We start from the raw sequence: 16,333 nt of genomic DNA, 5'->3' as shown, positions 1-16,333 counted from the left end.
TTCCTGGGTGGCTCTGTTGGTTGAGCATCTGACTCTTGATTTCAGTTCAGGTCATGATCCCAGGGTCATGGGATTGAGCCCCATGTTAGGCTCTGAGTATGGACCCTGCTTGGGATTCTCTCTCTCCCTCCCTCTTCTCCTCTTCCCTGCTCTCTCTCAAAAATAAAAAGTAATAAATAAACTATATCTATAGATAGATAGATAGATAGATTACATACATGTATACACATGTACACATATATATGTAATTCATATATAAATATCTGAGTTTTATGGGCTGCTGTTACTGTCACATTCGTACCTCTCACACAGATTTGGCAGTATCATCAACAGAATATAAACATGAAATCTGTCCATGCAGAGATAGCTGGATAATAAGAAAATTAATACAAGATATTAAAACTGTGCTTCCTGGTTGGGCTAAACGTGATATATTTTCAATTTGTATATGATCTACAGAGATATTTATAATGACCTTTCTTAAGACGGGATGAAAAGAAAAAAGCTTGGGGATGATTAAGAGGAAGAGTATCTTAGTGTTGATGGGTACTAGTGTCAGAGCCAGAGACACAAGGTTTCATTTCCAGTTTTATTATTCACTAACTCTGTGATGTTGCTGAATTTATTTAAATCCATTGAGCCTTAATTTACTCATTCTTAAATGGAGATAACAGGGACTGCTTTATGAGGTTATTATGAGGATTAAATGAGATCACATATGCGGTACATGAAGCACAAGGTGCCACATACAATAAGTAATCAATAAATCCTCGTTTGCTATTATTAGTATTGCTGTTATTATAGAACTATCCTAAATATCTACTTTGAATTCTGAAATTATAAGAAATTAAAACCAGATTAGTGAAATGTAGCAGGAGCTGAGATAGCAAAGGAGAAATACAATTGAGTACAAACGAGAAGATAAAAGTTCATAAAGTATAGAGAAAGAAGCAGTCAGTTAAGGCATGGAATTTCCATCAGGAAAATCACTTCAAAAAAAAAAAAAGACATAAGTTGCAAGAAGAGAATTGAGTGTAATGACTGAGTCGATAGTTTGTACAGATACCCAGGGCTGCCTTTTGAGGGGTTATCACCATTCCCGTAAAGGACAGTCCTTTCTTTCAAGCTAAGGCAATTAGAATTTATTTTATCTTATATATTTTAATATATAACTCCTAATTAACATTTTCTTTTACAAACATAATGGGGTACTATATACCAAAAACAAATTCTTGTAAGTGCTATAGGATTTTTAGCATTTTATTTCTCAGAGCTGACCAAGCTTGAAGGATTAGTAAAAGTAAATTTTTTAAAGAATGTTAGATCTGAAATTAAAGCATAAACTTTTTTGATCTTTATTATTATTGTTGGATTAAGAGTTGTCATTCCTAAAGAAATGCTGGGGGTAGTTAATTTCTCTATGTGTTTAGGGTTACAGGCTTTTAAATGTGTAGGTCTATTTCAGGCCTCATTTAGCTATTAAGAAATTTACACTATTTCCTTCACTTTCCTAATGGCCAGAGATAACTGCAGTATAAATTGAGGATAAGGGAGAAAAAAAAAAAAAAAAAAAACCTTAAATTTTCATTACAGTTATACTTTCCTCTCATCAAAGGACCTAAGAAATTCCCCTGCTGTATCAGTAATGCCAGATAGTTAATTTCTCTGCCCAAACAGGATCCACAGATGTGCTGACATAACAATACCCAATGTTTCAAGATCCTCAAGGATATTAATAAAAAGCTATTTCTTATGGGAACTTCAGATTTTTTTTTTTCTCCAGGAAAGATTACAGATCAGTATTTGTTATCTCAAAATATTAAGGTAATTAGTGCTGGGTGAATTAAAAAAAAAAAAAATGCAGCGTTCACACTGATCCAGATAAGTACTGAAATTTGGAGGATGCTTACTTGAACTTTATCAAAACTATGGAAATTCTGGTGTTTGCAAAATTGAACTGTAAGTCTGGGGGGAAAGGGCTATCTTGCAAGATTTTGAAAGCATCGTGTTGCTGGTTGGACTGAAAAATACTACATGCATGGTTGTTCCCTGCTTTTTCAGCATTCTTTGGGTCAGCTTAAAAAGACATGAAAAAAACGAGAAGTGCAGAGACATTAAAAAGGCAAAAGTGAGCTTTCAAAACCTTTATAAATGAAGTGTTTTTTCTTTCTTTCTTTCTTTCTTTCTTTCTTTCTTTCTTTCTTTCTTTCTTTCTTTCTTTCTCTTTCTCTTTCTTCCTTCCTTCCTTCCTTCCTTTCTTTTTTTTTTTTTTTTTTGAGTTTACCTGACATTTCATTGATCTTTAAACAAATGATAGTGAAGCAAATAACTCTCCTAGTGGCTCACATGCCCTGCCCCCTCGCCTCCCCTCTACCCTCTATTCTTTAGCCTGCTGGAGGCAGGGAGCCCCCTTGGAAGTCCATGGAACTCTGGAACTCCATGCTTGCATCAGCTCAGGCGGGATCCAGAGCAAGATGAGAAATAAGCCTGGAGACTGCAATGGAAGCTTGAGCAGATTGTGCAGTATCATTTCACATGCTATTGTATCCCCTTATGTCACATTTTTCCCTTGCCCACAAGAAATCAGCTAAGGGCAGAATGAGGGAAAGCTGGTGTAGCAAATGGTCTTCTTGCTGGTTTTAACAAAACAGTCACTCTAGTGGAGATCCGCCTCCTCTTGAATTCTGCTCCACTGTCTTGAGTCCGTTTCTGAACCCCAGCCAGCGCCCAGCTGGTAGGATACTACAGTGCTGTCATGTCATCAACCCAGTCAAGATGTTCCAGCATTTGTGTGTGTGTGTGCGTGTGTGTATGTTTAAACTTGCCAAGTTGGCTGTTTTCCCATAAATTGCATGGAATATATATATATATATATATATATATATATATATATATATATATATTTTTTTTTTTTTTTTTTTAAATGTTAGTGTCTATTTACCCATGGATGAGCAAGTTTTTTAAGATTGCTCTGTAAACAGAATTCAGGTCAAAATTAGCGACAATGAACAACAGTCATGTTTAGATACTCAATGACTCATATACATCTAGGATACTCAGAGTCCAAAGTAAGGTAAAATACTCAGAAGCTTTTGTTATATGGTGCATCTGATATCACAAGTAAACTTTACTCTTTCCCAAATAAGTTCTATTTTTCACTATACAGTAGCACTTTTTTCTCTTTGACAGTAGTTTACTTTTTGAGTATATGTGTGTGTGTATGTGTGTTCATACGTGTTTCTTTTATAAAAGCTCTCCTGGCAAAAAATCAAAACATTATCTATAAAATAAAGTGCTCAAGAGGAGAAAATAGTATTTTGCCCAAGTAATACATAAGTCAAGATGGTTTATTTGAGAGAAGCTTGAGTTTGTTTAAAAAAAATAATAAGCATTTGTGGGTATTTTTAATAATTTGAACATATGGTCTGAGCAGAAGCAAAAAAGGCAGTTGTTTAACTTGATGTCAGATCATATCACATTATGTTGATTTATACTGTATAATGTGATATGCTGCACATTTTTATAAATTGGCTTTTTCATATCAACCGGAAACGATTTTTGGGGTGCAAATCTGATGATGCCCTTTGGGATTATTTAGTAGCTCTCCACTAATACTGTTTTCAAGTTTCTGACAGAGCTATTTCATATTTTACCTACTTCTTCCATTGGGTGAAAAAGCAAACAGATATGACAAAAATGAGGTTGTAGCAGAGAGAATATTTCTTTTCCATTTTTCTTTTCATCACTGGAAGGAATTAAAGTTTATTTAGATCAGGAGCAACAATTTTCTCAATGAGAAACGATCAATTTTTTGATGGTGGGGGGTTGTAAGCAAGCGTGGAGAACCTGTTGTAAGGGACAGAGAAAACAGAAGCATTGCCATGTTAGAGAGGCCTGATCTGAACACCATAGGTCCTGAGTGTGTACGGCTGAGCCCTTCTCCCAATGGTCCATAGTCCATCATTCCTTCTTATGCTAAATCACAGAGAGAAGCTGCTAAGATTTCTGAATGCTTTTCATATGTAATTTCCAAACTGTATTTTTAAGAAAAAAATACTAACTTTTAAAGTCTATTTTTTTAATGTGAACAGATACATAAATAAAGTAGTCAATCTAAGATTTCACTGGAATCTGATTTTATGAAAAACAAAAGATGCTGCTTTCAGGCTATTATTCCGACTTTCTTTTGCTCTCTTTTATTTATGAGCTGCCACCCAAATAATTAATGGTCTACAATTAAACAAATATCTTTGAGGCACTATGTAGTCATATACACATATCTAGAAAAATAAAACAAATTAAACTGAGGCACATCATTTACCTAGACAATTGCCAAGAGACAATGTAAAGATATGAAAAGAGACATAAGGAAAGCACTAAATTCCTGAAAGAGTATCAAGCCAGTAAGGCATATAAATTGTTTGGCTACTAAATTTTATATGCAAACAAGCAAATGAGAAGTCATGTGATGATAGGGGCCAAGTTTGTCTGTTACATAGTACTTTCAACACCTGGCATTAAAAAAAATCAAATCTTTTTTGAATAAAGGCACTATTGTACACAGTGTTGTCTTAAAAAGGAAGATGACTGATGATGTTACTGTTTTTCTCAAGACTGCAAAGTGGAAATAAAATCTATTACTATTTTCAATTGGTATATAGAGTATCCTTATTATAACAGGGCCTCAGTTCATTGCTTTACATGGGTTATGTAATTTTATTTTCATTAATACTCCATGTAAGATTTAAGAAAAAAAATAAAGGAGGGTTTAGAGTTGATGAGTAATTTTGTCTAAGTCAATAGCTAGTAAGTGGTGAAGCTAAGGCCTTAAGGCCTTAAGACCTCAGAGCCCACCACACTGTATTGCCCAAAAGGTTGAAGGAGGCACCTAAACTCCTATAACAGTAAAGTAGCAATCATTTCAGATAATTTCATGTATGGAATGTGGAAATTTTTGATGGCAAAAATTTCACAACTTGAGGGAAGTGTTAAAAGATCAAGCAGTGAAATAGCTAAATATATTAAATATGATTTGGTTTGAGATGGTGTAAGCAAAGCATTAAAACATAGGAGGGTCTGAAGATCCAAGTTCTGACCTATATTATATCATCAAGAAAGAGAAAGGTATCATGGTATGAAAACGATGCTAAAAAATGAACAAAAGATGAATAAAATAATTTGCCAAAGAGATTGACTTAATGTCAGGATGAGAATCTGCCTCCAGAAACATATGAGAATGCAGTTATCAGATTTTTTGCTAATTCTTACTTGCTTTTCGGGTTAGTTTTTCCACATGGAGTTGAACTTATCTTGAGAAAGGAAATAGTTAATTCATATATCACTATTGGCTGTAAGAAATCCATTAAGCAGCAGCTTAATCAAGAAAAAATGTTATTTCTCTCTCACGTACATGTCCAGAGTAGATTTTCCGGAACTGATATGGCAACTTTGTTCCACAGTGTCTTTAGAATACATATCAGGGTCCCTCTGTCTTATCCTGTCATGTTCATCCTTCATTCCCAAGGTTAATTCATAATTCCAACAAATCCATACCAATAGGGAGGAGGAAGAGATGTTGAAGAAGGGACAGAGTATACATTGCAGCCATGTTTTGAGGAAAGTAAGCAGGAGCAACACAAAATATTTCCCCTTATACCTCATTGGCTAGAACTTAGTCACATGACCTGGGATGTTGACTGGTTAGGAAAGGTATTTGTTTTTCAGTCTAGTCAGCTAAAAATAGGCAATTTCCTAAATATTACTATGGAAGAAGGGAAAAGTAGATCTTGAAAGATTACGAGTAGTCTCTGCCATAATTAATAGTTATTTAGAGAGTGAAAACTGTCTTACTGTTTTACTCTTACTTTTTTTTTTTTTGTTTTTAGAATTGACCTAAAACTCACTTCTTCCAGTGATTTCTTCCATGTACAGAGACTGGGGAACTTGCTGTTTCCAATCTTTGCTAAGATTTCTGGGGATTCTTTGTGTATGTGGTCAGATTTTGCCTCAGAAGTTGCAATAACTATACCACGAATAACATTTATCATTGGAACCATATGGATTGATTTACATTATTTTTTCTTGTACATGACCTTGGCACTACTTGTTTATGGGTTCAGTAATATACTAAATGACAACAATCTCAAACCTGGACTGAGTTATTACTCTTAAACATTACACTTTGAGATCCTCCCAGCTCATCATCTTTCCCCAATCGGGCTTTCATTCCTGCTGTCCATTTTGATGAATGATACCACAAGCTACCTGGGTTCATGCTTTATTTCTTATTCTTTCATCCAACACAGACAAATACTGTGGAACAATCTCATTCTTCCTTCATATCTATATGGGTCATACTGATATTGTGAAAGGTTTTCCAAATAATTTCTAACCATTCTTTTACCATCCTAGCCTCAGTTCTCTTCAGTCTTAATAGGAACCTTCTCCTTTCTCTGTCAGGAAGCTAAGAAAAATTCTATCTTTATTACCTTTAAGGTAAGGCTATTACTACAGAAATTTCAGGAAATCAGTAATCAGTGTCTCACTGTAAGGTTTCAAAGCATACATGGAAGTGTCAATACCAGGAAAGGCTCTCTGAATATAAAACACCTATTCTCTGAAGCATCAAGTGCCTTGCAGGTCCTGGTAAAAGCATTAGGTATAGATGAATGGTGATTATTTACAACTATAAAAGTTTTTCAATCTAGAGGCCGCTGGGTGGCTTAGTTGATTAAGCTTCCAAATCTTGATTTCGAATCAGGTCATGATCCCTGCATCATGGGATCAAGCCCCATGTCTGGCTCTGTGCTGGGCATGGAACCTGCTTAAGATTTTCTCTCTCCCTCTTTCTCTGTCCCAACCCCCCCACTTGAACATACACACACTCTCTTTTCCAAAAAAAAAAAAAGAAAAATAATAATAAGTTATTCAATCTAGAAAAGGGAGGAGGAAGAACAGAAAGAAGAACGGTAGCTTTAGGCACTGTCATGTCTTTGAAAATACATTCAAGTACTCCTTCTAGTGTCAAAACCCCATAGGGCACTATAATCCCCAGAGAGGTTTGGGTATCCAAGAGCACAGGGACCTTCTGTGTCTGTATCTTGTTGTGCTAGGGTACAACCAACCTTCGAAATTTGCCCCACACCATCTTATTGGTCAAAGAGTACAACAGAAGGGGAAGTCATGTAAGTCTATATAGACAGGAGCCTATAGTGAACAGGCAAAATTTCCTCTACTTTTCTGAGAACCCATTACAGAATTAGCTAAAGGAGAGCACTGCCTAAGAGGTCTTTCATTGCACAAGAGCTACCCTGTCTGACTGGATTGTGCTATGGCGAACATAGAAAACATATCCACACATTTAAGTGAAGATAAAGGCAAGGACACTGGAGACCATCACTCCTTACCCCCACCTCCACCCGATTCTATCTGAGCTTCCAAAGCTCAGAGAAGACACAGAGGAGGATGTCCACAGCTGAATCTGGAAGAAAATAAGGCACAGGAAGAAAATGTACTTCTTGGCCAGTGAGGCCCTTAAACCCTCTTTTCCCTTAATGACTTGGTTTTATGTAAACACCAGCTCCAACTCTCCCAGGATGCCAATACAAACCCCAGAGCCGGGAGTGAGGAGAGAAGAGTCAGTCTGTACTACCAATCTATAGGGTTAGTTAAAATATAGATTATAGTTAGGAATTTATATATATGCAAAACATATGTGTGTGTGTGTGTGTATATATATATATACTATATATATATATATACGTATATATATATATATATATAAAACATAATAAACAAGTTTTAGAAACATCTCTTATGTATCATTTTTCTTTTATTTATTACTTCAATCCTAAATCAAGTTGTTGCCATCATCTCTCACCAGAAGCACAGCCTCTGGAGACTCCTCAATGCTGACACACACATGCCTCTTCATGGGTTAACGAGAACACAGCCCGGGGGTATATCTTTGACTCTTCCACTGTGAGGTCCAGTCTGTAGCAAGAGATGCCACTGATATTTGCCCAAATCTTTTGTAATAGAGTGCCTTCATTTTTTTTTGTACAATACACTTGTTTTAACAGTAATGTTCGTAGCTATCAAGTTGCATCATAATTAACTTTTTGATATTTGATGTTTTGATGTTTGATGTTTGCTTTCCCTGGTGGAAACTCATTGGGGTGAAGGAGTATGCCTTATTAAATTAATTCCAGTACCTGACACATAGCATACGATCAATTTTTTTTTATGAAATGAATACCAATTTCTGTATCCTCTTTGTGCTTTGAGGTTTAATACAATCTTAGAATGAGTATCATAGTTAAACTGAAAAAGAAGAAGGCTAAGAAAGGAGATGCCTTGATTGAAGTTCAGAAGGAAATGTGTGGAGGTTATAGTAAGGTTACAGGAAAAATTTCCTAAATCTATACTTGCCTTTCACTAAGAACAGGAGAGAGAAAAATGAAATCAGAAAGTGGTTTTGACTGTTTTGGAATTTTCAACTGTGTATTTCAAAAATACACTCCAGTGACATTTTAGCAGTTCCATTTTAATTAAAAAAATGAACATTTATTTTGCTCCACATGCTTTAGGAGCTTAAAATGGTAATATAAGGAAAACCTTTCTACCAAATTTATAGTCTAAAAGCAGATCAGGAAAACAGCAAAATAGCACACATTTAGCTAATTCATCTAACACTTTCCCAAAGAGAAACATATTTTCTTCCAATTAAAAAGAAAATAGGAAAAGTGCTGTGTACCTGTTGGTAGATTGTTAAAAATGGCCCCCCAATAAATCGTGCCTCTGTGACCATGGCCCTTCGCCATATCTTTGCTGTTCTTGCCATCAAGAGGTAGAGTGTATTTTCCCATATTTTTTATTTATGCTGGCCTTGTGACTTTCTTCTACCAATACGGTGCAAGAAGTGATGTTCTGGGACTTCTGAGACCAACATTTAGGAGGCTTTTTGCTTCTGCTTTCACTCAGAAGCATCACAATCACCATGTAAAGAAGTCCAGGGTATCATGCTATAGAGACAAGCCAGATAGAGAGGTTTTGTGGGATAAGAAACAAAGTGAAAAGGGAGGCCTTGTGAAGGAGACTAAAAGCACTGGACACGTAAGTCCAACCCACACTAAGAAAAGGAACATCTCAGCTGTGCTAGCCTGTCCCATCCATTTTGCGGCAACACAGTGCTGCTGGCAGACATATGAGTGAAGTCATCTTGAATCGTACAGCCTTGGTTGAGGTCAGCCCTGGAAATACAACTATGGAGCGGAGGTGAGCTGAGCACAATGAGTTCTGCCTAAATGCTGGACCCAAATAACTGAGAGCAAGAATGGTATTTTAAGCTACCAAGTTGTGTGGGGGTTTATTATGAAGCAGTAAGTAACCAATATAGTACCTCAGTGGCTATAATAGTTTCATGTACACCCCAGAAATCAATGCAGGGTGGTGGCATACTAATTATTTTACTAGGTAGTCAATTATAGATGTTCTGAAATTTCTCCTTTAAAAAAATCTAAATGCATGGTTTTATTTTACTTTATTAATGCTTATTTACCCTGGAGACAGAGAGAGAGAGAGAGCAAGCATAAGTGGGGGAAGGGCAGAGAGAGAGAGAGAGAGAGAGAGAGAGAGAGAGAGAGAGAGACAGAACGACACAGAACCCAAAGCAGGCTCCAGGCTCTGAGCTATCAGCACAGAGCCCAATGTGAGGCTCGAACCCATGAACTGTGAGATCATGACCTGAGTCGAAGTCGGACACTCAACGGACTGAGCCACTCAGGTACCCCTAAATACGTGATTTTTTAATGAAATCGTGTCTTGTGTCATATGTGTGCAAAATAGTGTACCTCTTAATGTTAAGAGTCAAAGTATATCTAGTCTTACAAAATTTGCCATACACATGGAAGATAACTAAATATTTTGTTTAAATAAAATATATAATTCATATTTCTAAAATGTCATGTAAAATAACATATCAAATAAAAATATATAAGTACCATTAGAAGAAGGAGGACATAGACATTCATGTAGATACCATTAAATTAAGGAGCATATCTGGATAATTTAAAGTTAGATTGTGTTACATACAGATTTTCTGTTACCCAATTTTAAATGGCATGATAAATGGCACCCATGGATCATGAATTTTTAGTATTGAAGCAAAAACTGTTTTAAAAGTTGGAAATATTATATTTAACCATAAAAACAAATACCCCAGCTAATTTAATTTAGCTCATTAGTGTTATTTGTCACAGCAATATAAAAAATATGAGCAAAACTTTTCAAATTAAGGCAAAGAACAGTGTTTAAACGTGTCTTATACTCTCCTCAGTCATATGAAGGACTACGTAATAGATTTTAGTCTCTGAAGATTGAAAGAGGAGCTGTACTTCCAAAAAATAGAATAAGTAGAGGAAATAATGTCAGGACACCAGGGTTGGCTCATTTAAGTGTCTGACTCTGATTTAGGCTGAGGTCATGATCTCTTGGTTTATGAGACTTAGCCCTGCATCAGGCTCTGTGCTGACAGCATAGGAGCCTGCTTGGGATTCTCTCTCTCCTTCTTTCTCTGCCCCTCCGCCACTTGCGCTCTCTCTCTTGAAGTAAATAAATAAACTTTAAAAAAGAGAATGTCAGATGAGACTCTTTTTTTACTGTGTTTGTTTGACCATTGATTATTTCATGTTTCTCTTAGCTCTTTTGGCTTTCTCTTCCTGAGTGAAGCGTGAAGAGTTAAATGGTGTTAATTAAGGATTATGACTAGATTTAATCAATCTTGCCGCACATCACACTATAAATCAGAGGATCTTCTACTTTTACATTATACCAAAAAAAAAAAAAAGTGTCAGAGAAAATCCCTGATTTTTACCAAGGCAGTTTAATTTAAATCATACGAAGACATAGAAGATCTCATGAAAATGTTTTATAAAAGCTGATTTTAAAATGGTTCATTTGCTGTACAAAAATGTTTATAGAGTTTTAATAGTCTCTCGAGAGTCATAATTTTTCTTGAGTCTATTACTTATTATACTTTCCAGGCATTATGGTGTCATTTTCATTCAATGTAAATTTTTGAGGGAGAAGTAATCATAGCTGAAGTCTCTGAAAAATCATCCACTTGTTACAATTAAGTTGATTGCCAGTCTGTATTTTTCATATGAGAAGAAGAAAATTTGCCATTTTGTGAATAACTTGGCAATGGTGAATGACACTCAAGTTTGCCTATGTGGTTACAACATTCACATAATGCTTTTTCTCCCTCCATAATATATCTAACCTTTGTTTTCCCAAGCATTTTATAGACAACAAATTTCCAACAATTCCCAGCCCTAATCAAAGACACAGGGCTGGATTTTGAGGCAGGGGCAAATAAAGTAAAAGTAATAAATTGTGTCCAGCTTACTTTTCCTGGGTTCATATTAATCTCATGTAAATAATGAGGCCAGGGCTCTCACTTTCTAGATTCTGCATTGCATTGGATTGCATAGATTTGAAAGTCAAGTCCAGTTGAAACAATGAAAAATGAGCATCTTATAAAAATATTAGAAGTAGAGATTTATAAGTGACTTTTCTTGGCATACTTATGCCTCTCAATTTCCATACATATATAAAGAATGTCAGCAAGAGAGTTTTTGTCTGATGTGTCTTAGTCTTGCTGATATTCCAGAGGATTTTCATCATCTGATCATTTAATATGGAAGAAAAGACTGTCTCTTTTTTTGCATCAGATGGCTTTAGCAGCCTAATTTATTTAGTAATTCATTGTTACTAGGATTTGTGTTAGTAATTCATTGCTGTATAACAAATCACACCTCCTCCCTTCTCCCCAACTGAGTGGCTTAAAAAAATCGTTATCTTTTGTGATTCTGTGGGATACTGAACCCAAATGAGTAGCTGTTCTGCTCCACTTTATGTTTGATGAAGTGCAGTCATCTGGGACCTTGTCCTGGAATGTCCAAACTAGCTCACTGACATGGCTTGGCAGTCAATGCTGCTCTTGGCTGGGATCTGTTCTGGAATTGTTGATCAGAGTACTTCAGTCTTTTTCCACATTATGTGGCTTAGTCTTCTCAGATGATGGGAGCTGGATCTAAAGAGAGGGAGGTCCAAGAGTGAGCCCCTGAAGAGTAAGGAGGCAAAAGCTGCTAGTTCTCTTAAGTCCTAGGTATCAGTTAATTCCAAGGCTGTCACTTTTAAAAAAAATTATTTATTTATTTTTAAGAGAGGCAGGGTGTGGGGACAGATGATCCAAAGTGGGCTCTCTACTGACAGAAGAGAGCCTGATGTGGGGCTCGAAATCATGAACCATGAGATCAAGACCTGAGCTGAAGTCCATGCTTAACCAACTGAGTGACCCAGGTGCCCCTCCCAGTCTGTCACTTTAACCACATTCTATTGGTCAAAGCCTTATGCCAGCCCATATCCAAGGGGAGGAAAAATAAGTTCCATTTCTTAAAGTGAGGAAGGACATCTGTGTATAGAGAGGCAAGGAATGCGGGGGCCACTTTTGGAGACTATCACAGACTCATGTACTGAAGTTTCAACCTCTCTCATACCAAATCTATCACCTTACCAACTTTCCCATTCCTCATTTGTTGTATCCTTAACATAGAATGCTTTATTGAGGCTTCTCCGTTGAGTACCTACCATGTGCCAGATACAACTGGATAGCATAAAATGTACGAATGAGAGAATGGATTGCAAGCCTCCCTAGGTAAAGATGACCCCTCAAAAATGATATGGTTTGAATATCCAAATTATTAAAGCTAGAGTTCCTATTGTCCTGTATGTCAAAAATTTGGACTTCTTGACAACCCTCTATATAATTTTGAGAGTTCCCCTGGAAAGCTTCATGGATGCCCCAGAACAATCTGCCCTATGGTTCTGTCTTTTTACTTTGCCATCATACTTCTGCATTTAAACCAGGTTACCCAATTGATATGGTTTTCTTCCTTGGCCACAGTCATGGATAACTCACATGTTTTACTATATTTTTCATGGTAGAACTCATACCAGGAAATAACATTTATCAGGAATTCATAAAGGCTTGATGTTAAGATAAGTGTGACACAAAAAAGTAGCTTGAAACCACTGCTAGCAGGAGCTATTTGTCAATCCCACATAGCAAAACTCTCAAACAAACCATTGCCTAGCTATACACAGGCCTTTACGTTCTGGGTTCTGGCTTATTCCACATCACAGGAAATATACATGATCTCTATGAATAGAAGACTGATCCCAGCTTTCTTCCATTCCCAGACACAAGAGGAACACCTAAACCACAGAGTCGCCTGGAGTTCAAGTTACAATTAATTTCCTGCCACTTATTTTCAGAATGCTTGGCAGTGAGAAGGCCTATTACTTTGGAGTGTAACACCCACTCATACGAGTATGGTGTTGTTTGGGTCACACAAACACCATGTATAAACTGTAGTAACTGTGCATTCCCCAAATCAGATATGTTGTATTAAATGACACCCATGTGAGACAACTCATTTAAGGTCCTTTGATTTCTTTTCAATGAGTGGGACTTGGAGAAAAATCAAATATGATTATCTATTTGGTCTAGGCTGCTAATGAAAAAGAGAAGAGAGGAGAGGAGGGGAGGGGAGGGGAGGGGAGGGGAGGAAAGGAAAGGAAAGGAAAGGAAAGGAAAGGAAAAGAAAAAAGAAAGAAAGAAAAAGAAAAGAAAGAAAAAGCAATTGCTTAAATCAGAACTTGTTCCCTCTTTCCCCTTGGTGTTTCTCTCTCTGTCTCTGTCTCTCTCTCTCTCCTATACACACACACACACACACATACACACACACACACACACACACACACACACAAGTCACAAAGAATATATAAATTTAAAGCATAAGATACTCTGAATCCAGATTCAGGAGAAACTGCATTACATTAAGCTGTGCTAAATTTGACTTTTATTAGTTTCCTAAGGTGGCCATAGCAAAATACTACATACAGGGTGGCTTAAAGCAGCAGGAATGTATTCTCTCACAATTCTAAAGTCTGGAAACTGAGGTGTCCATAAGGTTGGTTCCTTTGGGAGGCTCTGAGGGAAAATGTATTTTGGGTCTCTCATTCAGCTTCTGGAAATTGCCAGTAATCCTTGGATTTCCTTGATTTGTAGACACATCACTCCAATCTCTGCCTTCGATGGCAACATTCTATTCTTTCCTGTGTATTTTTGTGTCCAAATGTCCCTGTTTTTCTGAAGACGCCAGTCATGCAGTAGGGATTAGGCTCACCCTAATTGAGTATGACCTCATCTTAACTTGAGTACATCTGCAAAAACCCTGTTTTCAAATAAGGTCATATTCACGGGTACAGGGGCTAGGACTTCTTCATCTATTTTTGGGGTGCAGGGGGGCACAATTATACACCACACTCAGTATTTGTATCTAGAAAAAGCTGCTGCTTTATAGATACACACAGGGCAGAGTAGTAAATAGCCCACTTCACATTTATCACATAAGCGTCCTAATTTGGATTACATCGAGTCAGGACTCCCTAGAATAATTTAAGTACTCACCTATTTGCCTAACATCTGTATCACTTAAAGAGTAGATTATCCAAGTTGTCCCTCGCAGAATAAAGAAAGGTCTGCCCCAAAACAAATATCAATTTCCAGCCAATAAGGCACAAACTGCTTATCACCTCCCACTTGACAGTTTTCTAACTTCAAAAATCTTAAGCTCCAGTCTCCACTGGGCACCTGTTTACAAGGATAAAGTGAAGTAATAGAATGAGAAATCCCCCAGTGTTCTTAGGAAGAAACAGTGATATACAAATCCGGGGCAGTTTTATTATTCTCTTTTCCACACCACTGAATTCATTTTCTCAGTGGGAAGCCTTTCCTATCAGCCTCTTTTTTCTACATTCTTTCCCAAAGCAGCGCTTATCTTTTTTATACCCCTTTCACATATATTATGTCATTATCGCTAACAGCAAACTTTAAAAGAACCTGGATATTGGAGCTGTTGCTGTACTCCTGAGAGAATACTAGGCGACCCACTGAGAGAGAAGGAGTCTTGCTGTTAAGACTCTCCGTGTGGCGAGATGACCAGGGTAATTGTGCACTGGCAGGGGTTGGACCAGACCCAGGCAAAACACCAGGGGCTCTGGGAGTTGGGACTGGGCTGAGAAAATACCTCCTGTCACTAGTGCAAGGGGGTGGTAATTCAGACTATTGTCTCTCCTTGTGATTATTTTTAAAAGATTTTAAGTCAGGCTACTAAAACACACAGATTGTAATTTTAGCCTGGACACTGTTTGATCTGGGACAGGGCTGCTGACTAATTGCTTAGAGTTCTAAGTGGTTTGAATATTCCACTCCAGAGCTGAAGATTGCCCAAGATTCAATCTCAAACTTAATTTATTATGAAATAGTCTGACATAAAATAACTGTAGAAAACCGGGTAATAAACTCCGTTCTGAATTTCCTATTCCATTGTATTCAGTGTTTCTCATTTTTTAAATTGGCTCTTGAACTCCATGGTTTTTGTCTTAATATACTGAAATTTATTACTCTTCATTTTTGTTGTGCATTTTTGTGTTTGTTTAGGGAAATGTTTTCCTACCCTGAAGCAGTAAAGATACTCTCCTATATTTTTTTCTAAAGATTTTAAAGTTTGCTTTTATATTATATATTCACACCTATAGAAATTTATTTATGCCTATGTTATGAAGAAGGGATACTTTTTTTTTTTAATTTTAAAAGGGTAACCAATATTCTAACCTCATATGTTGCATGGTACATATTTTCCCATTTGACATTTGTGAAAGGCAAAATGTTATGAAAAATGAGATACTTTTATTCTATAAAGCTATATATAGCAGTTGGAGGAAAATTAATGAATGAGCATCTCAAAGTAAAGGTAGGGGACTTGGAGAGTGGTTAAACAAGAATCATCTGAAAGTCTTAGGGAGTCAAGAGGAAGGATACAGAAGGGTCTTATTTAAGGATATATGAGGGCATTTTAGTTTTCCATTTTTTTTTTTTAAGTTTATTTTCTGATGGAGAGAGAGCAAGAAAGTATGCGGGGAGGGGCGGAGAGAGGGAGAGAGAGATCTCCAAGCAGGCTCCACGTTGTCAGTGCAGAGCCCCATGCAGGGCTTCAACTCATGAAATGTGAGATCATGACCTGAGCCAGAGAATTTCAGAGAACAAAATGGTAGGGTGGGAAAATTCTTAACTATCACTGTTTTCTGGGAGCACAGCTCAGATAAAATTCAACATTGGCACTTATGATCAAACCCTCTATAGCAAGTTTTCCATAGGCCTGTGTCTATTTCTAGGTTATTGATGTTATTGATTACTCTAGCCATG

The sequence above is a fragment of the Panthera tigris genome, chromosome C1 (assembly GCF_018350195.1).
Source record: "Panthera tigris isolate Pti1 chromosome C1, P.tigris_Pti1_mat1.1, whole genome shotgun sequence".
NCBI classification, from domain to species: domain Eukaryota; kingdom Metazoa; phylum Chordata; class Mammalia; order Carnivora; family Felidae; genus Panthera; species Panthera tigris.
Note: the sequence above shows the minus strand (reverse complement) of the source record.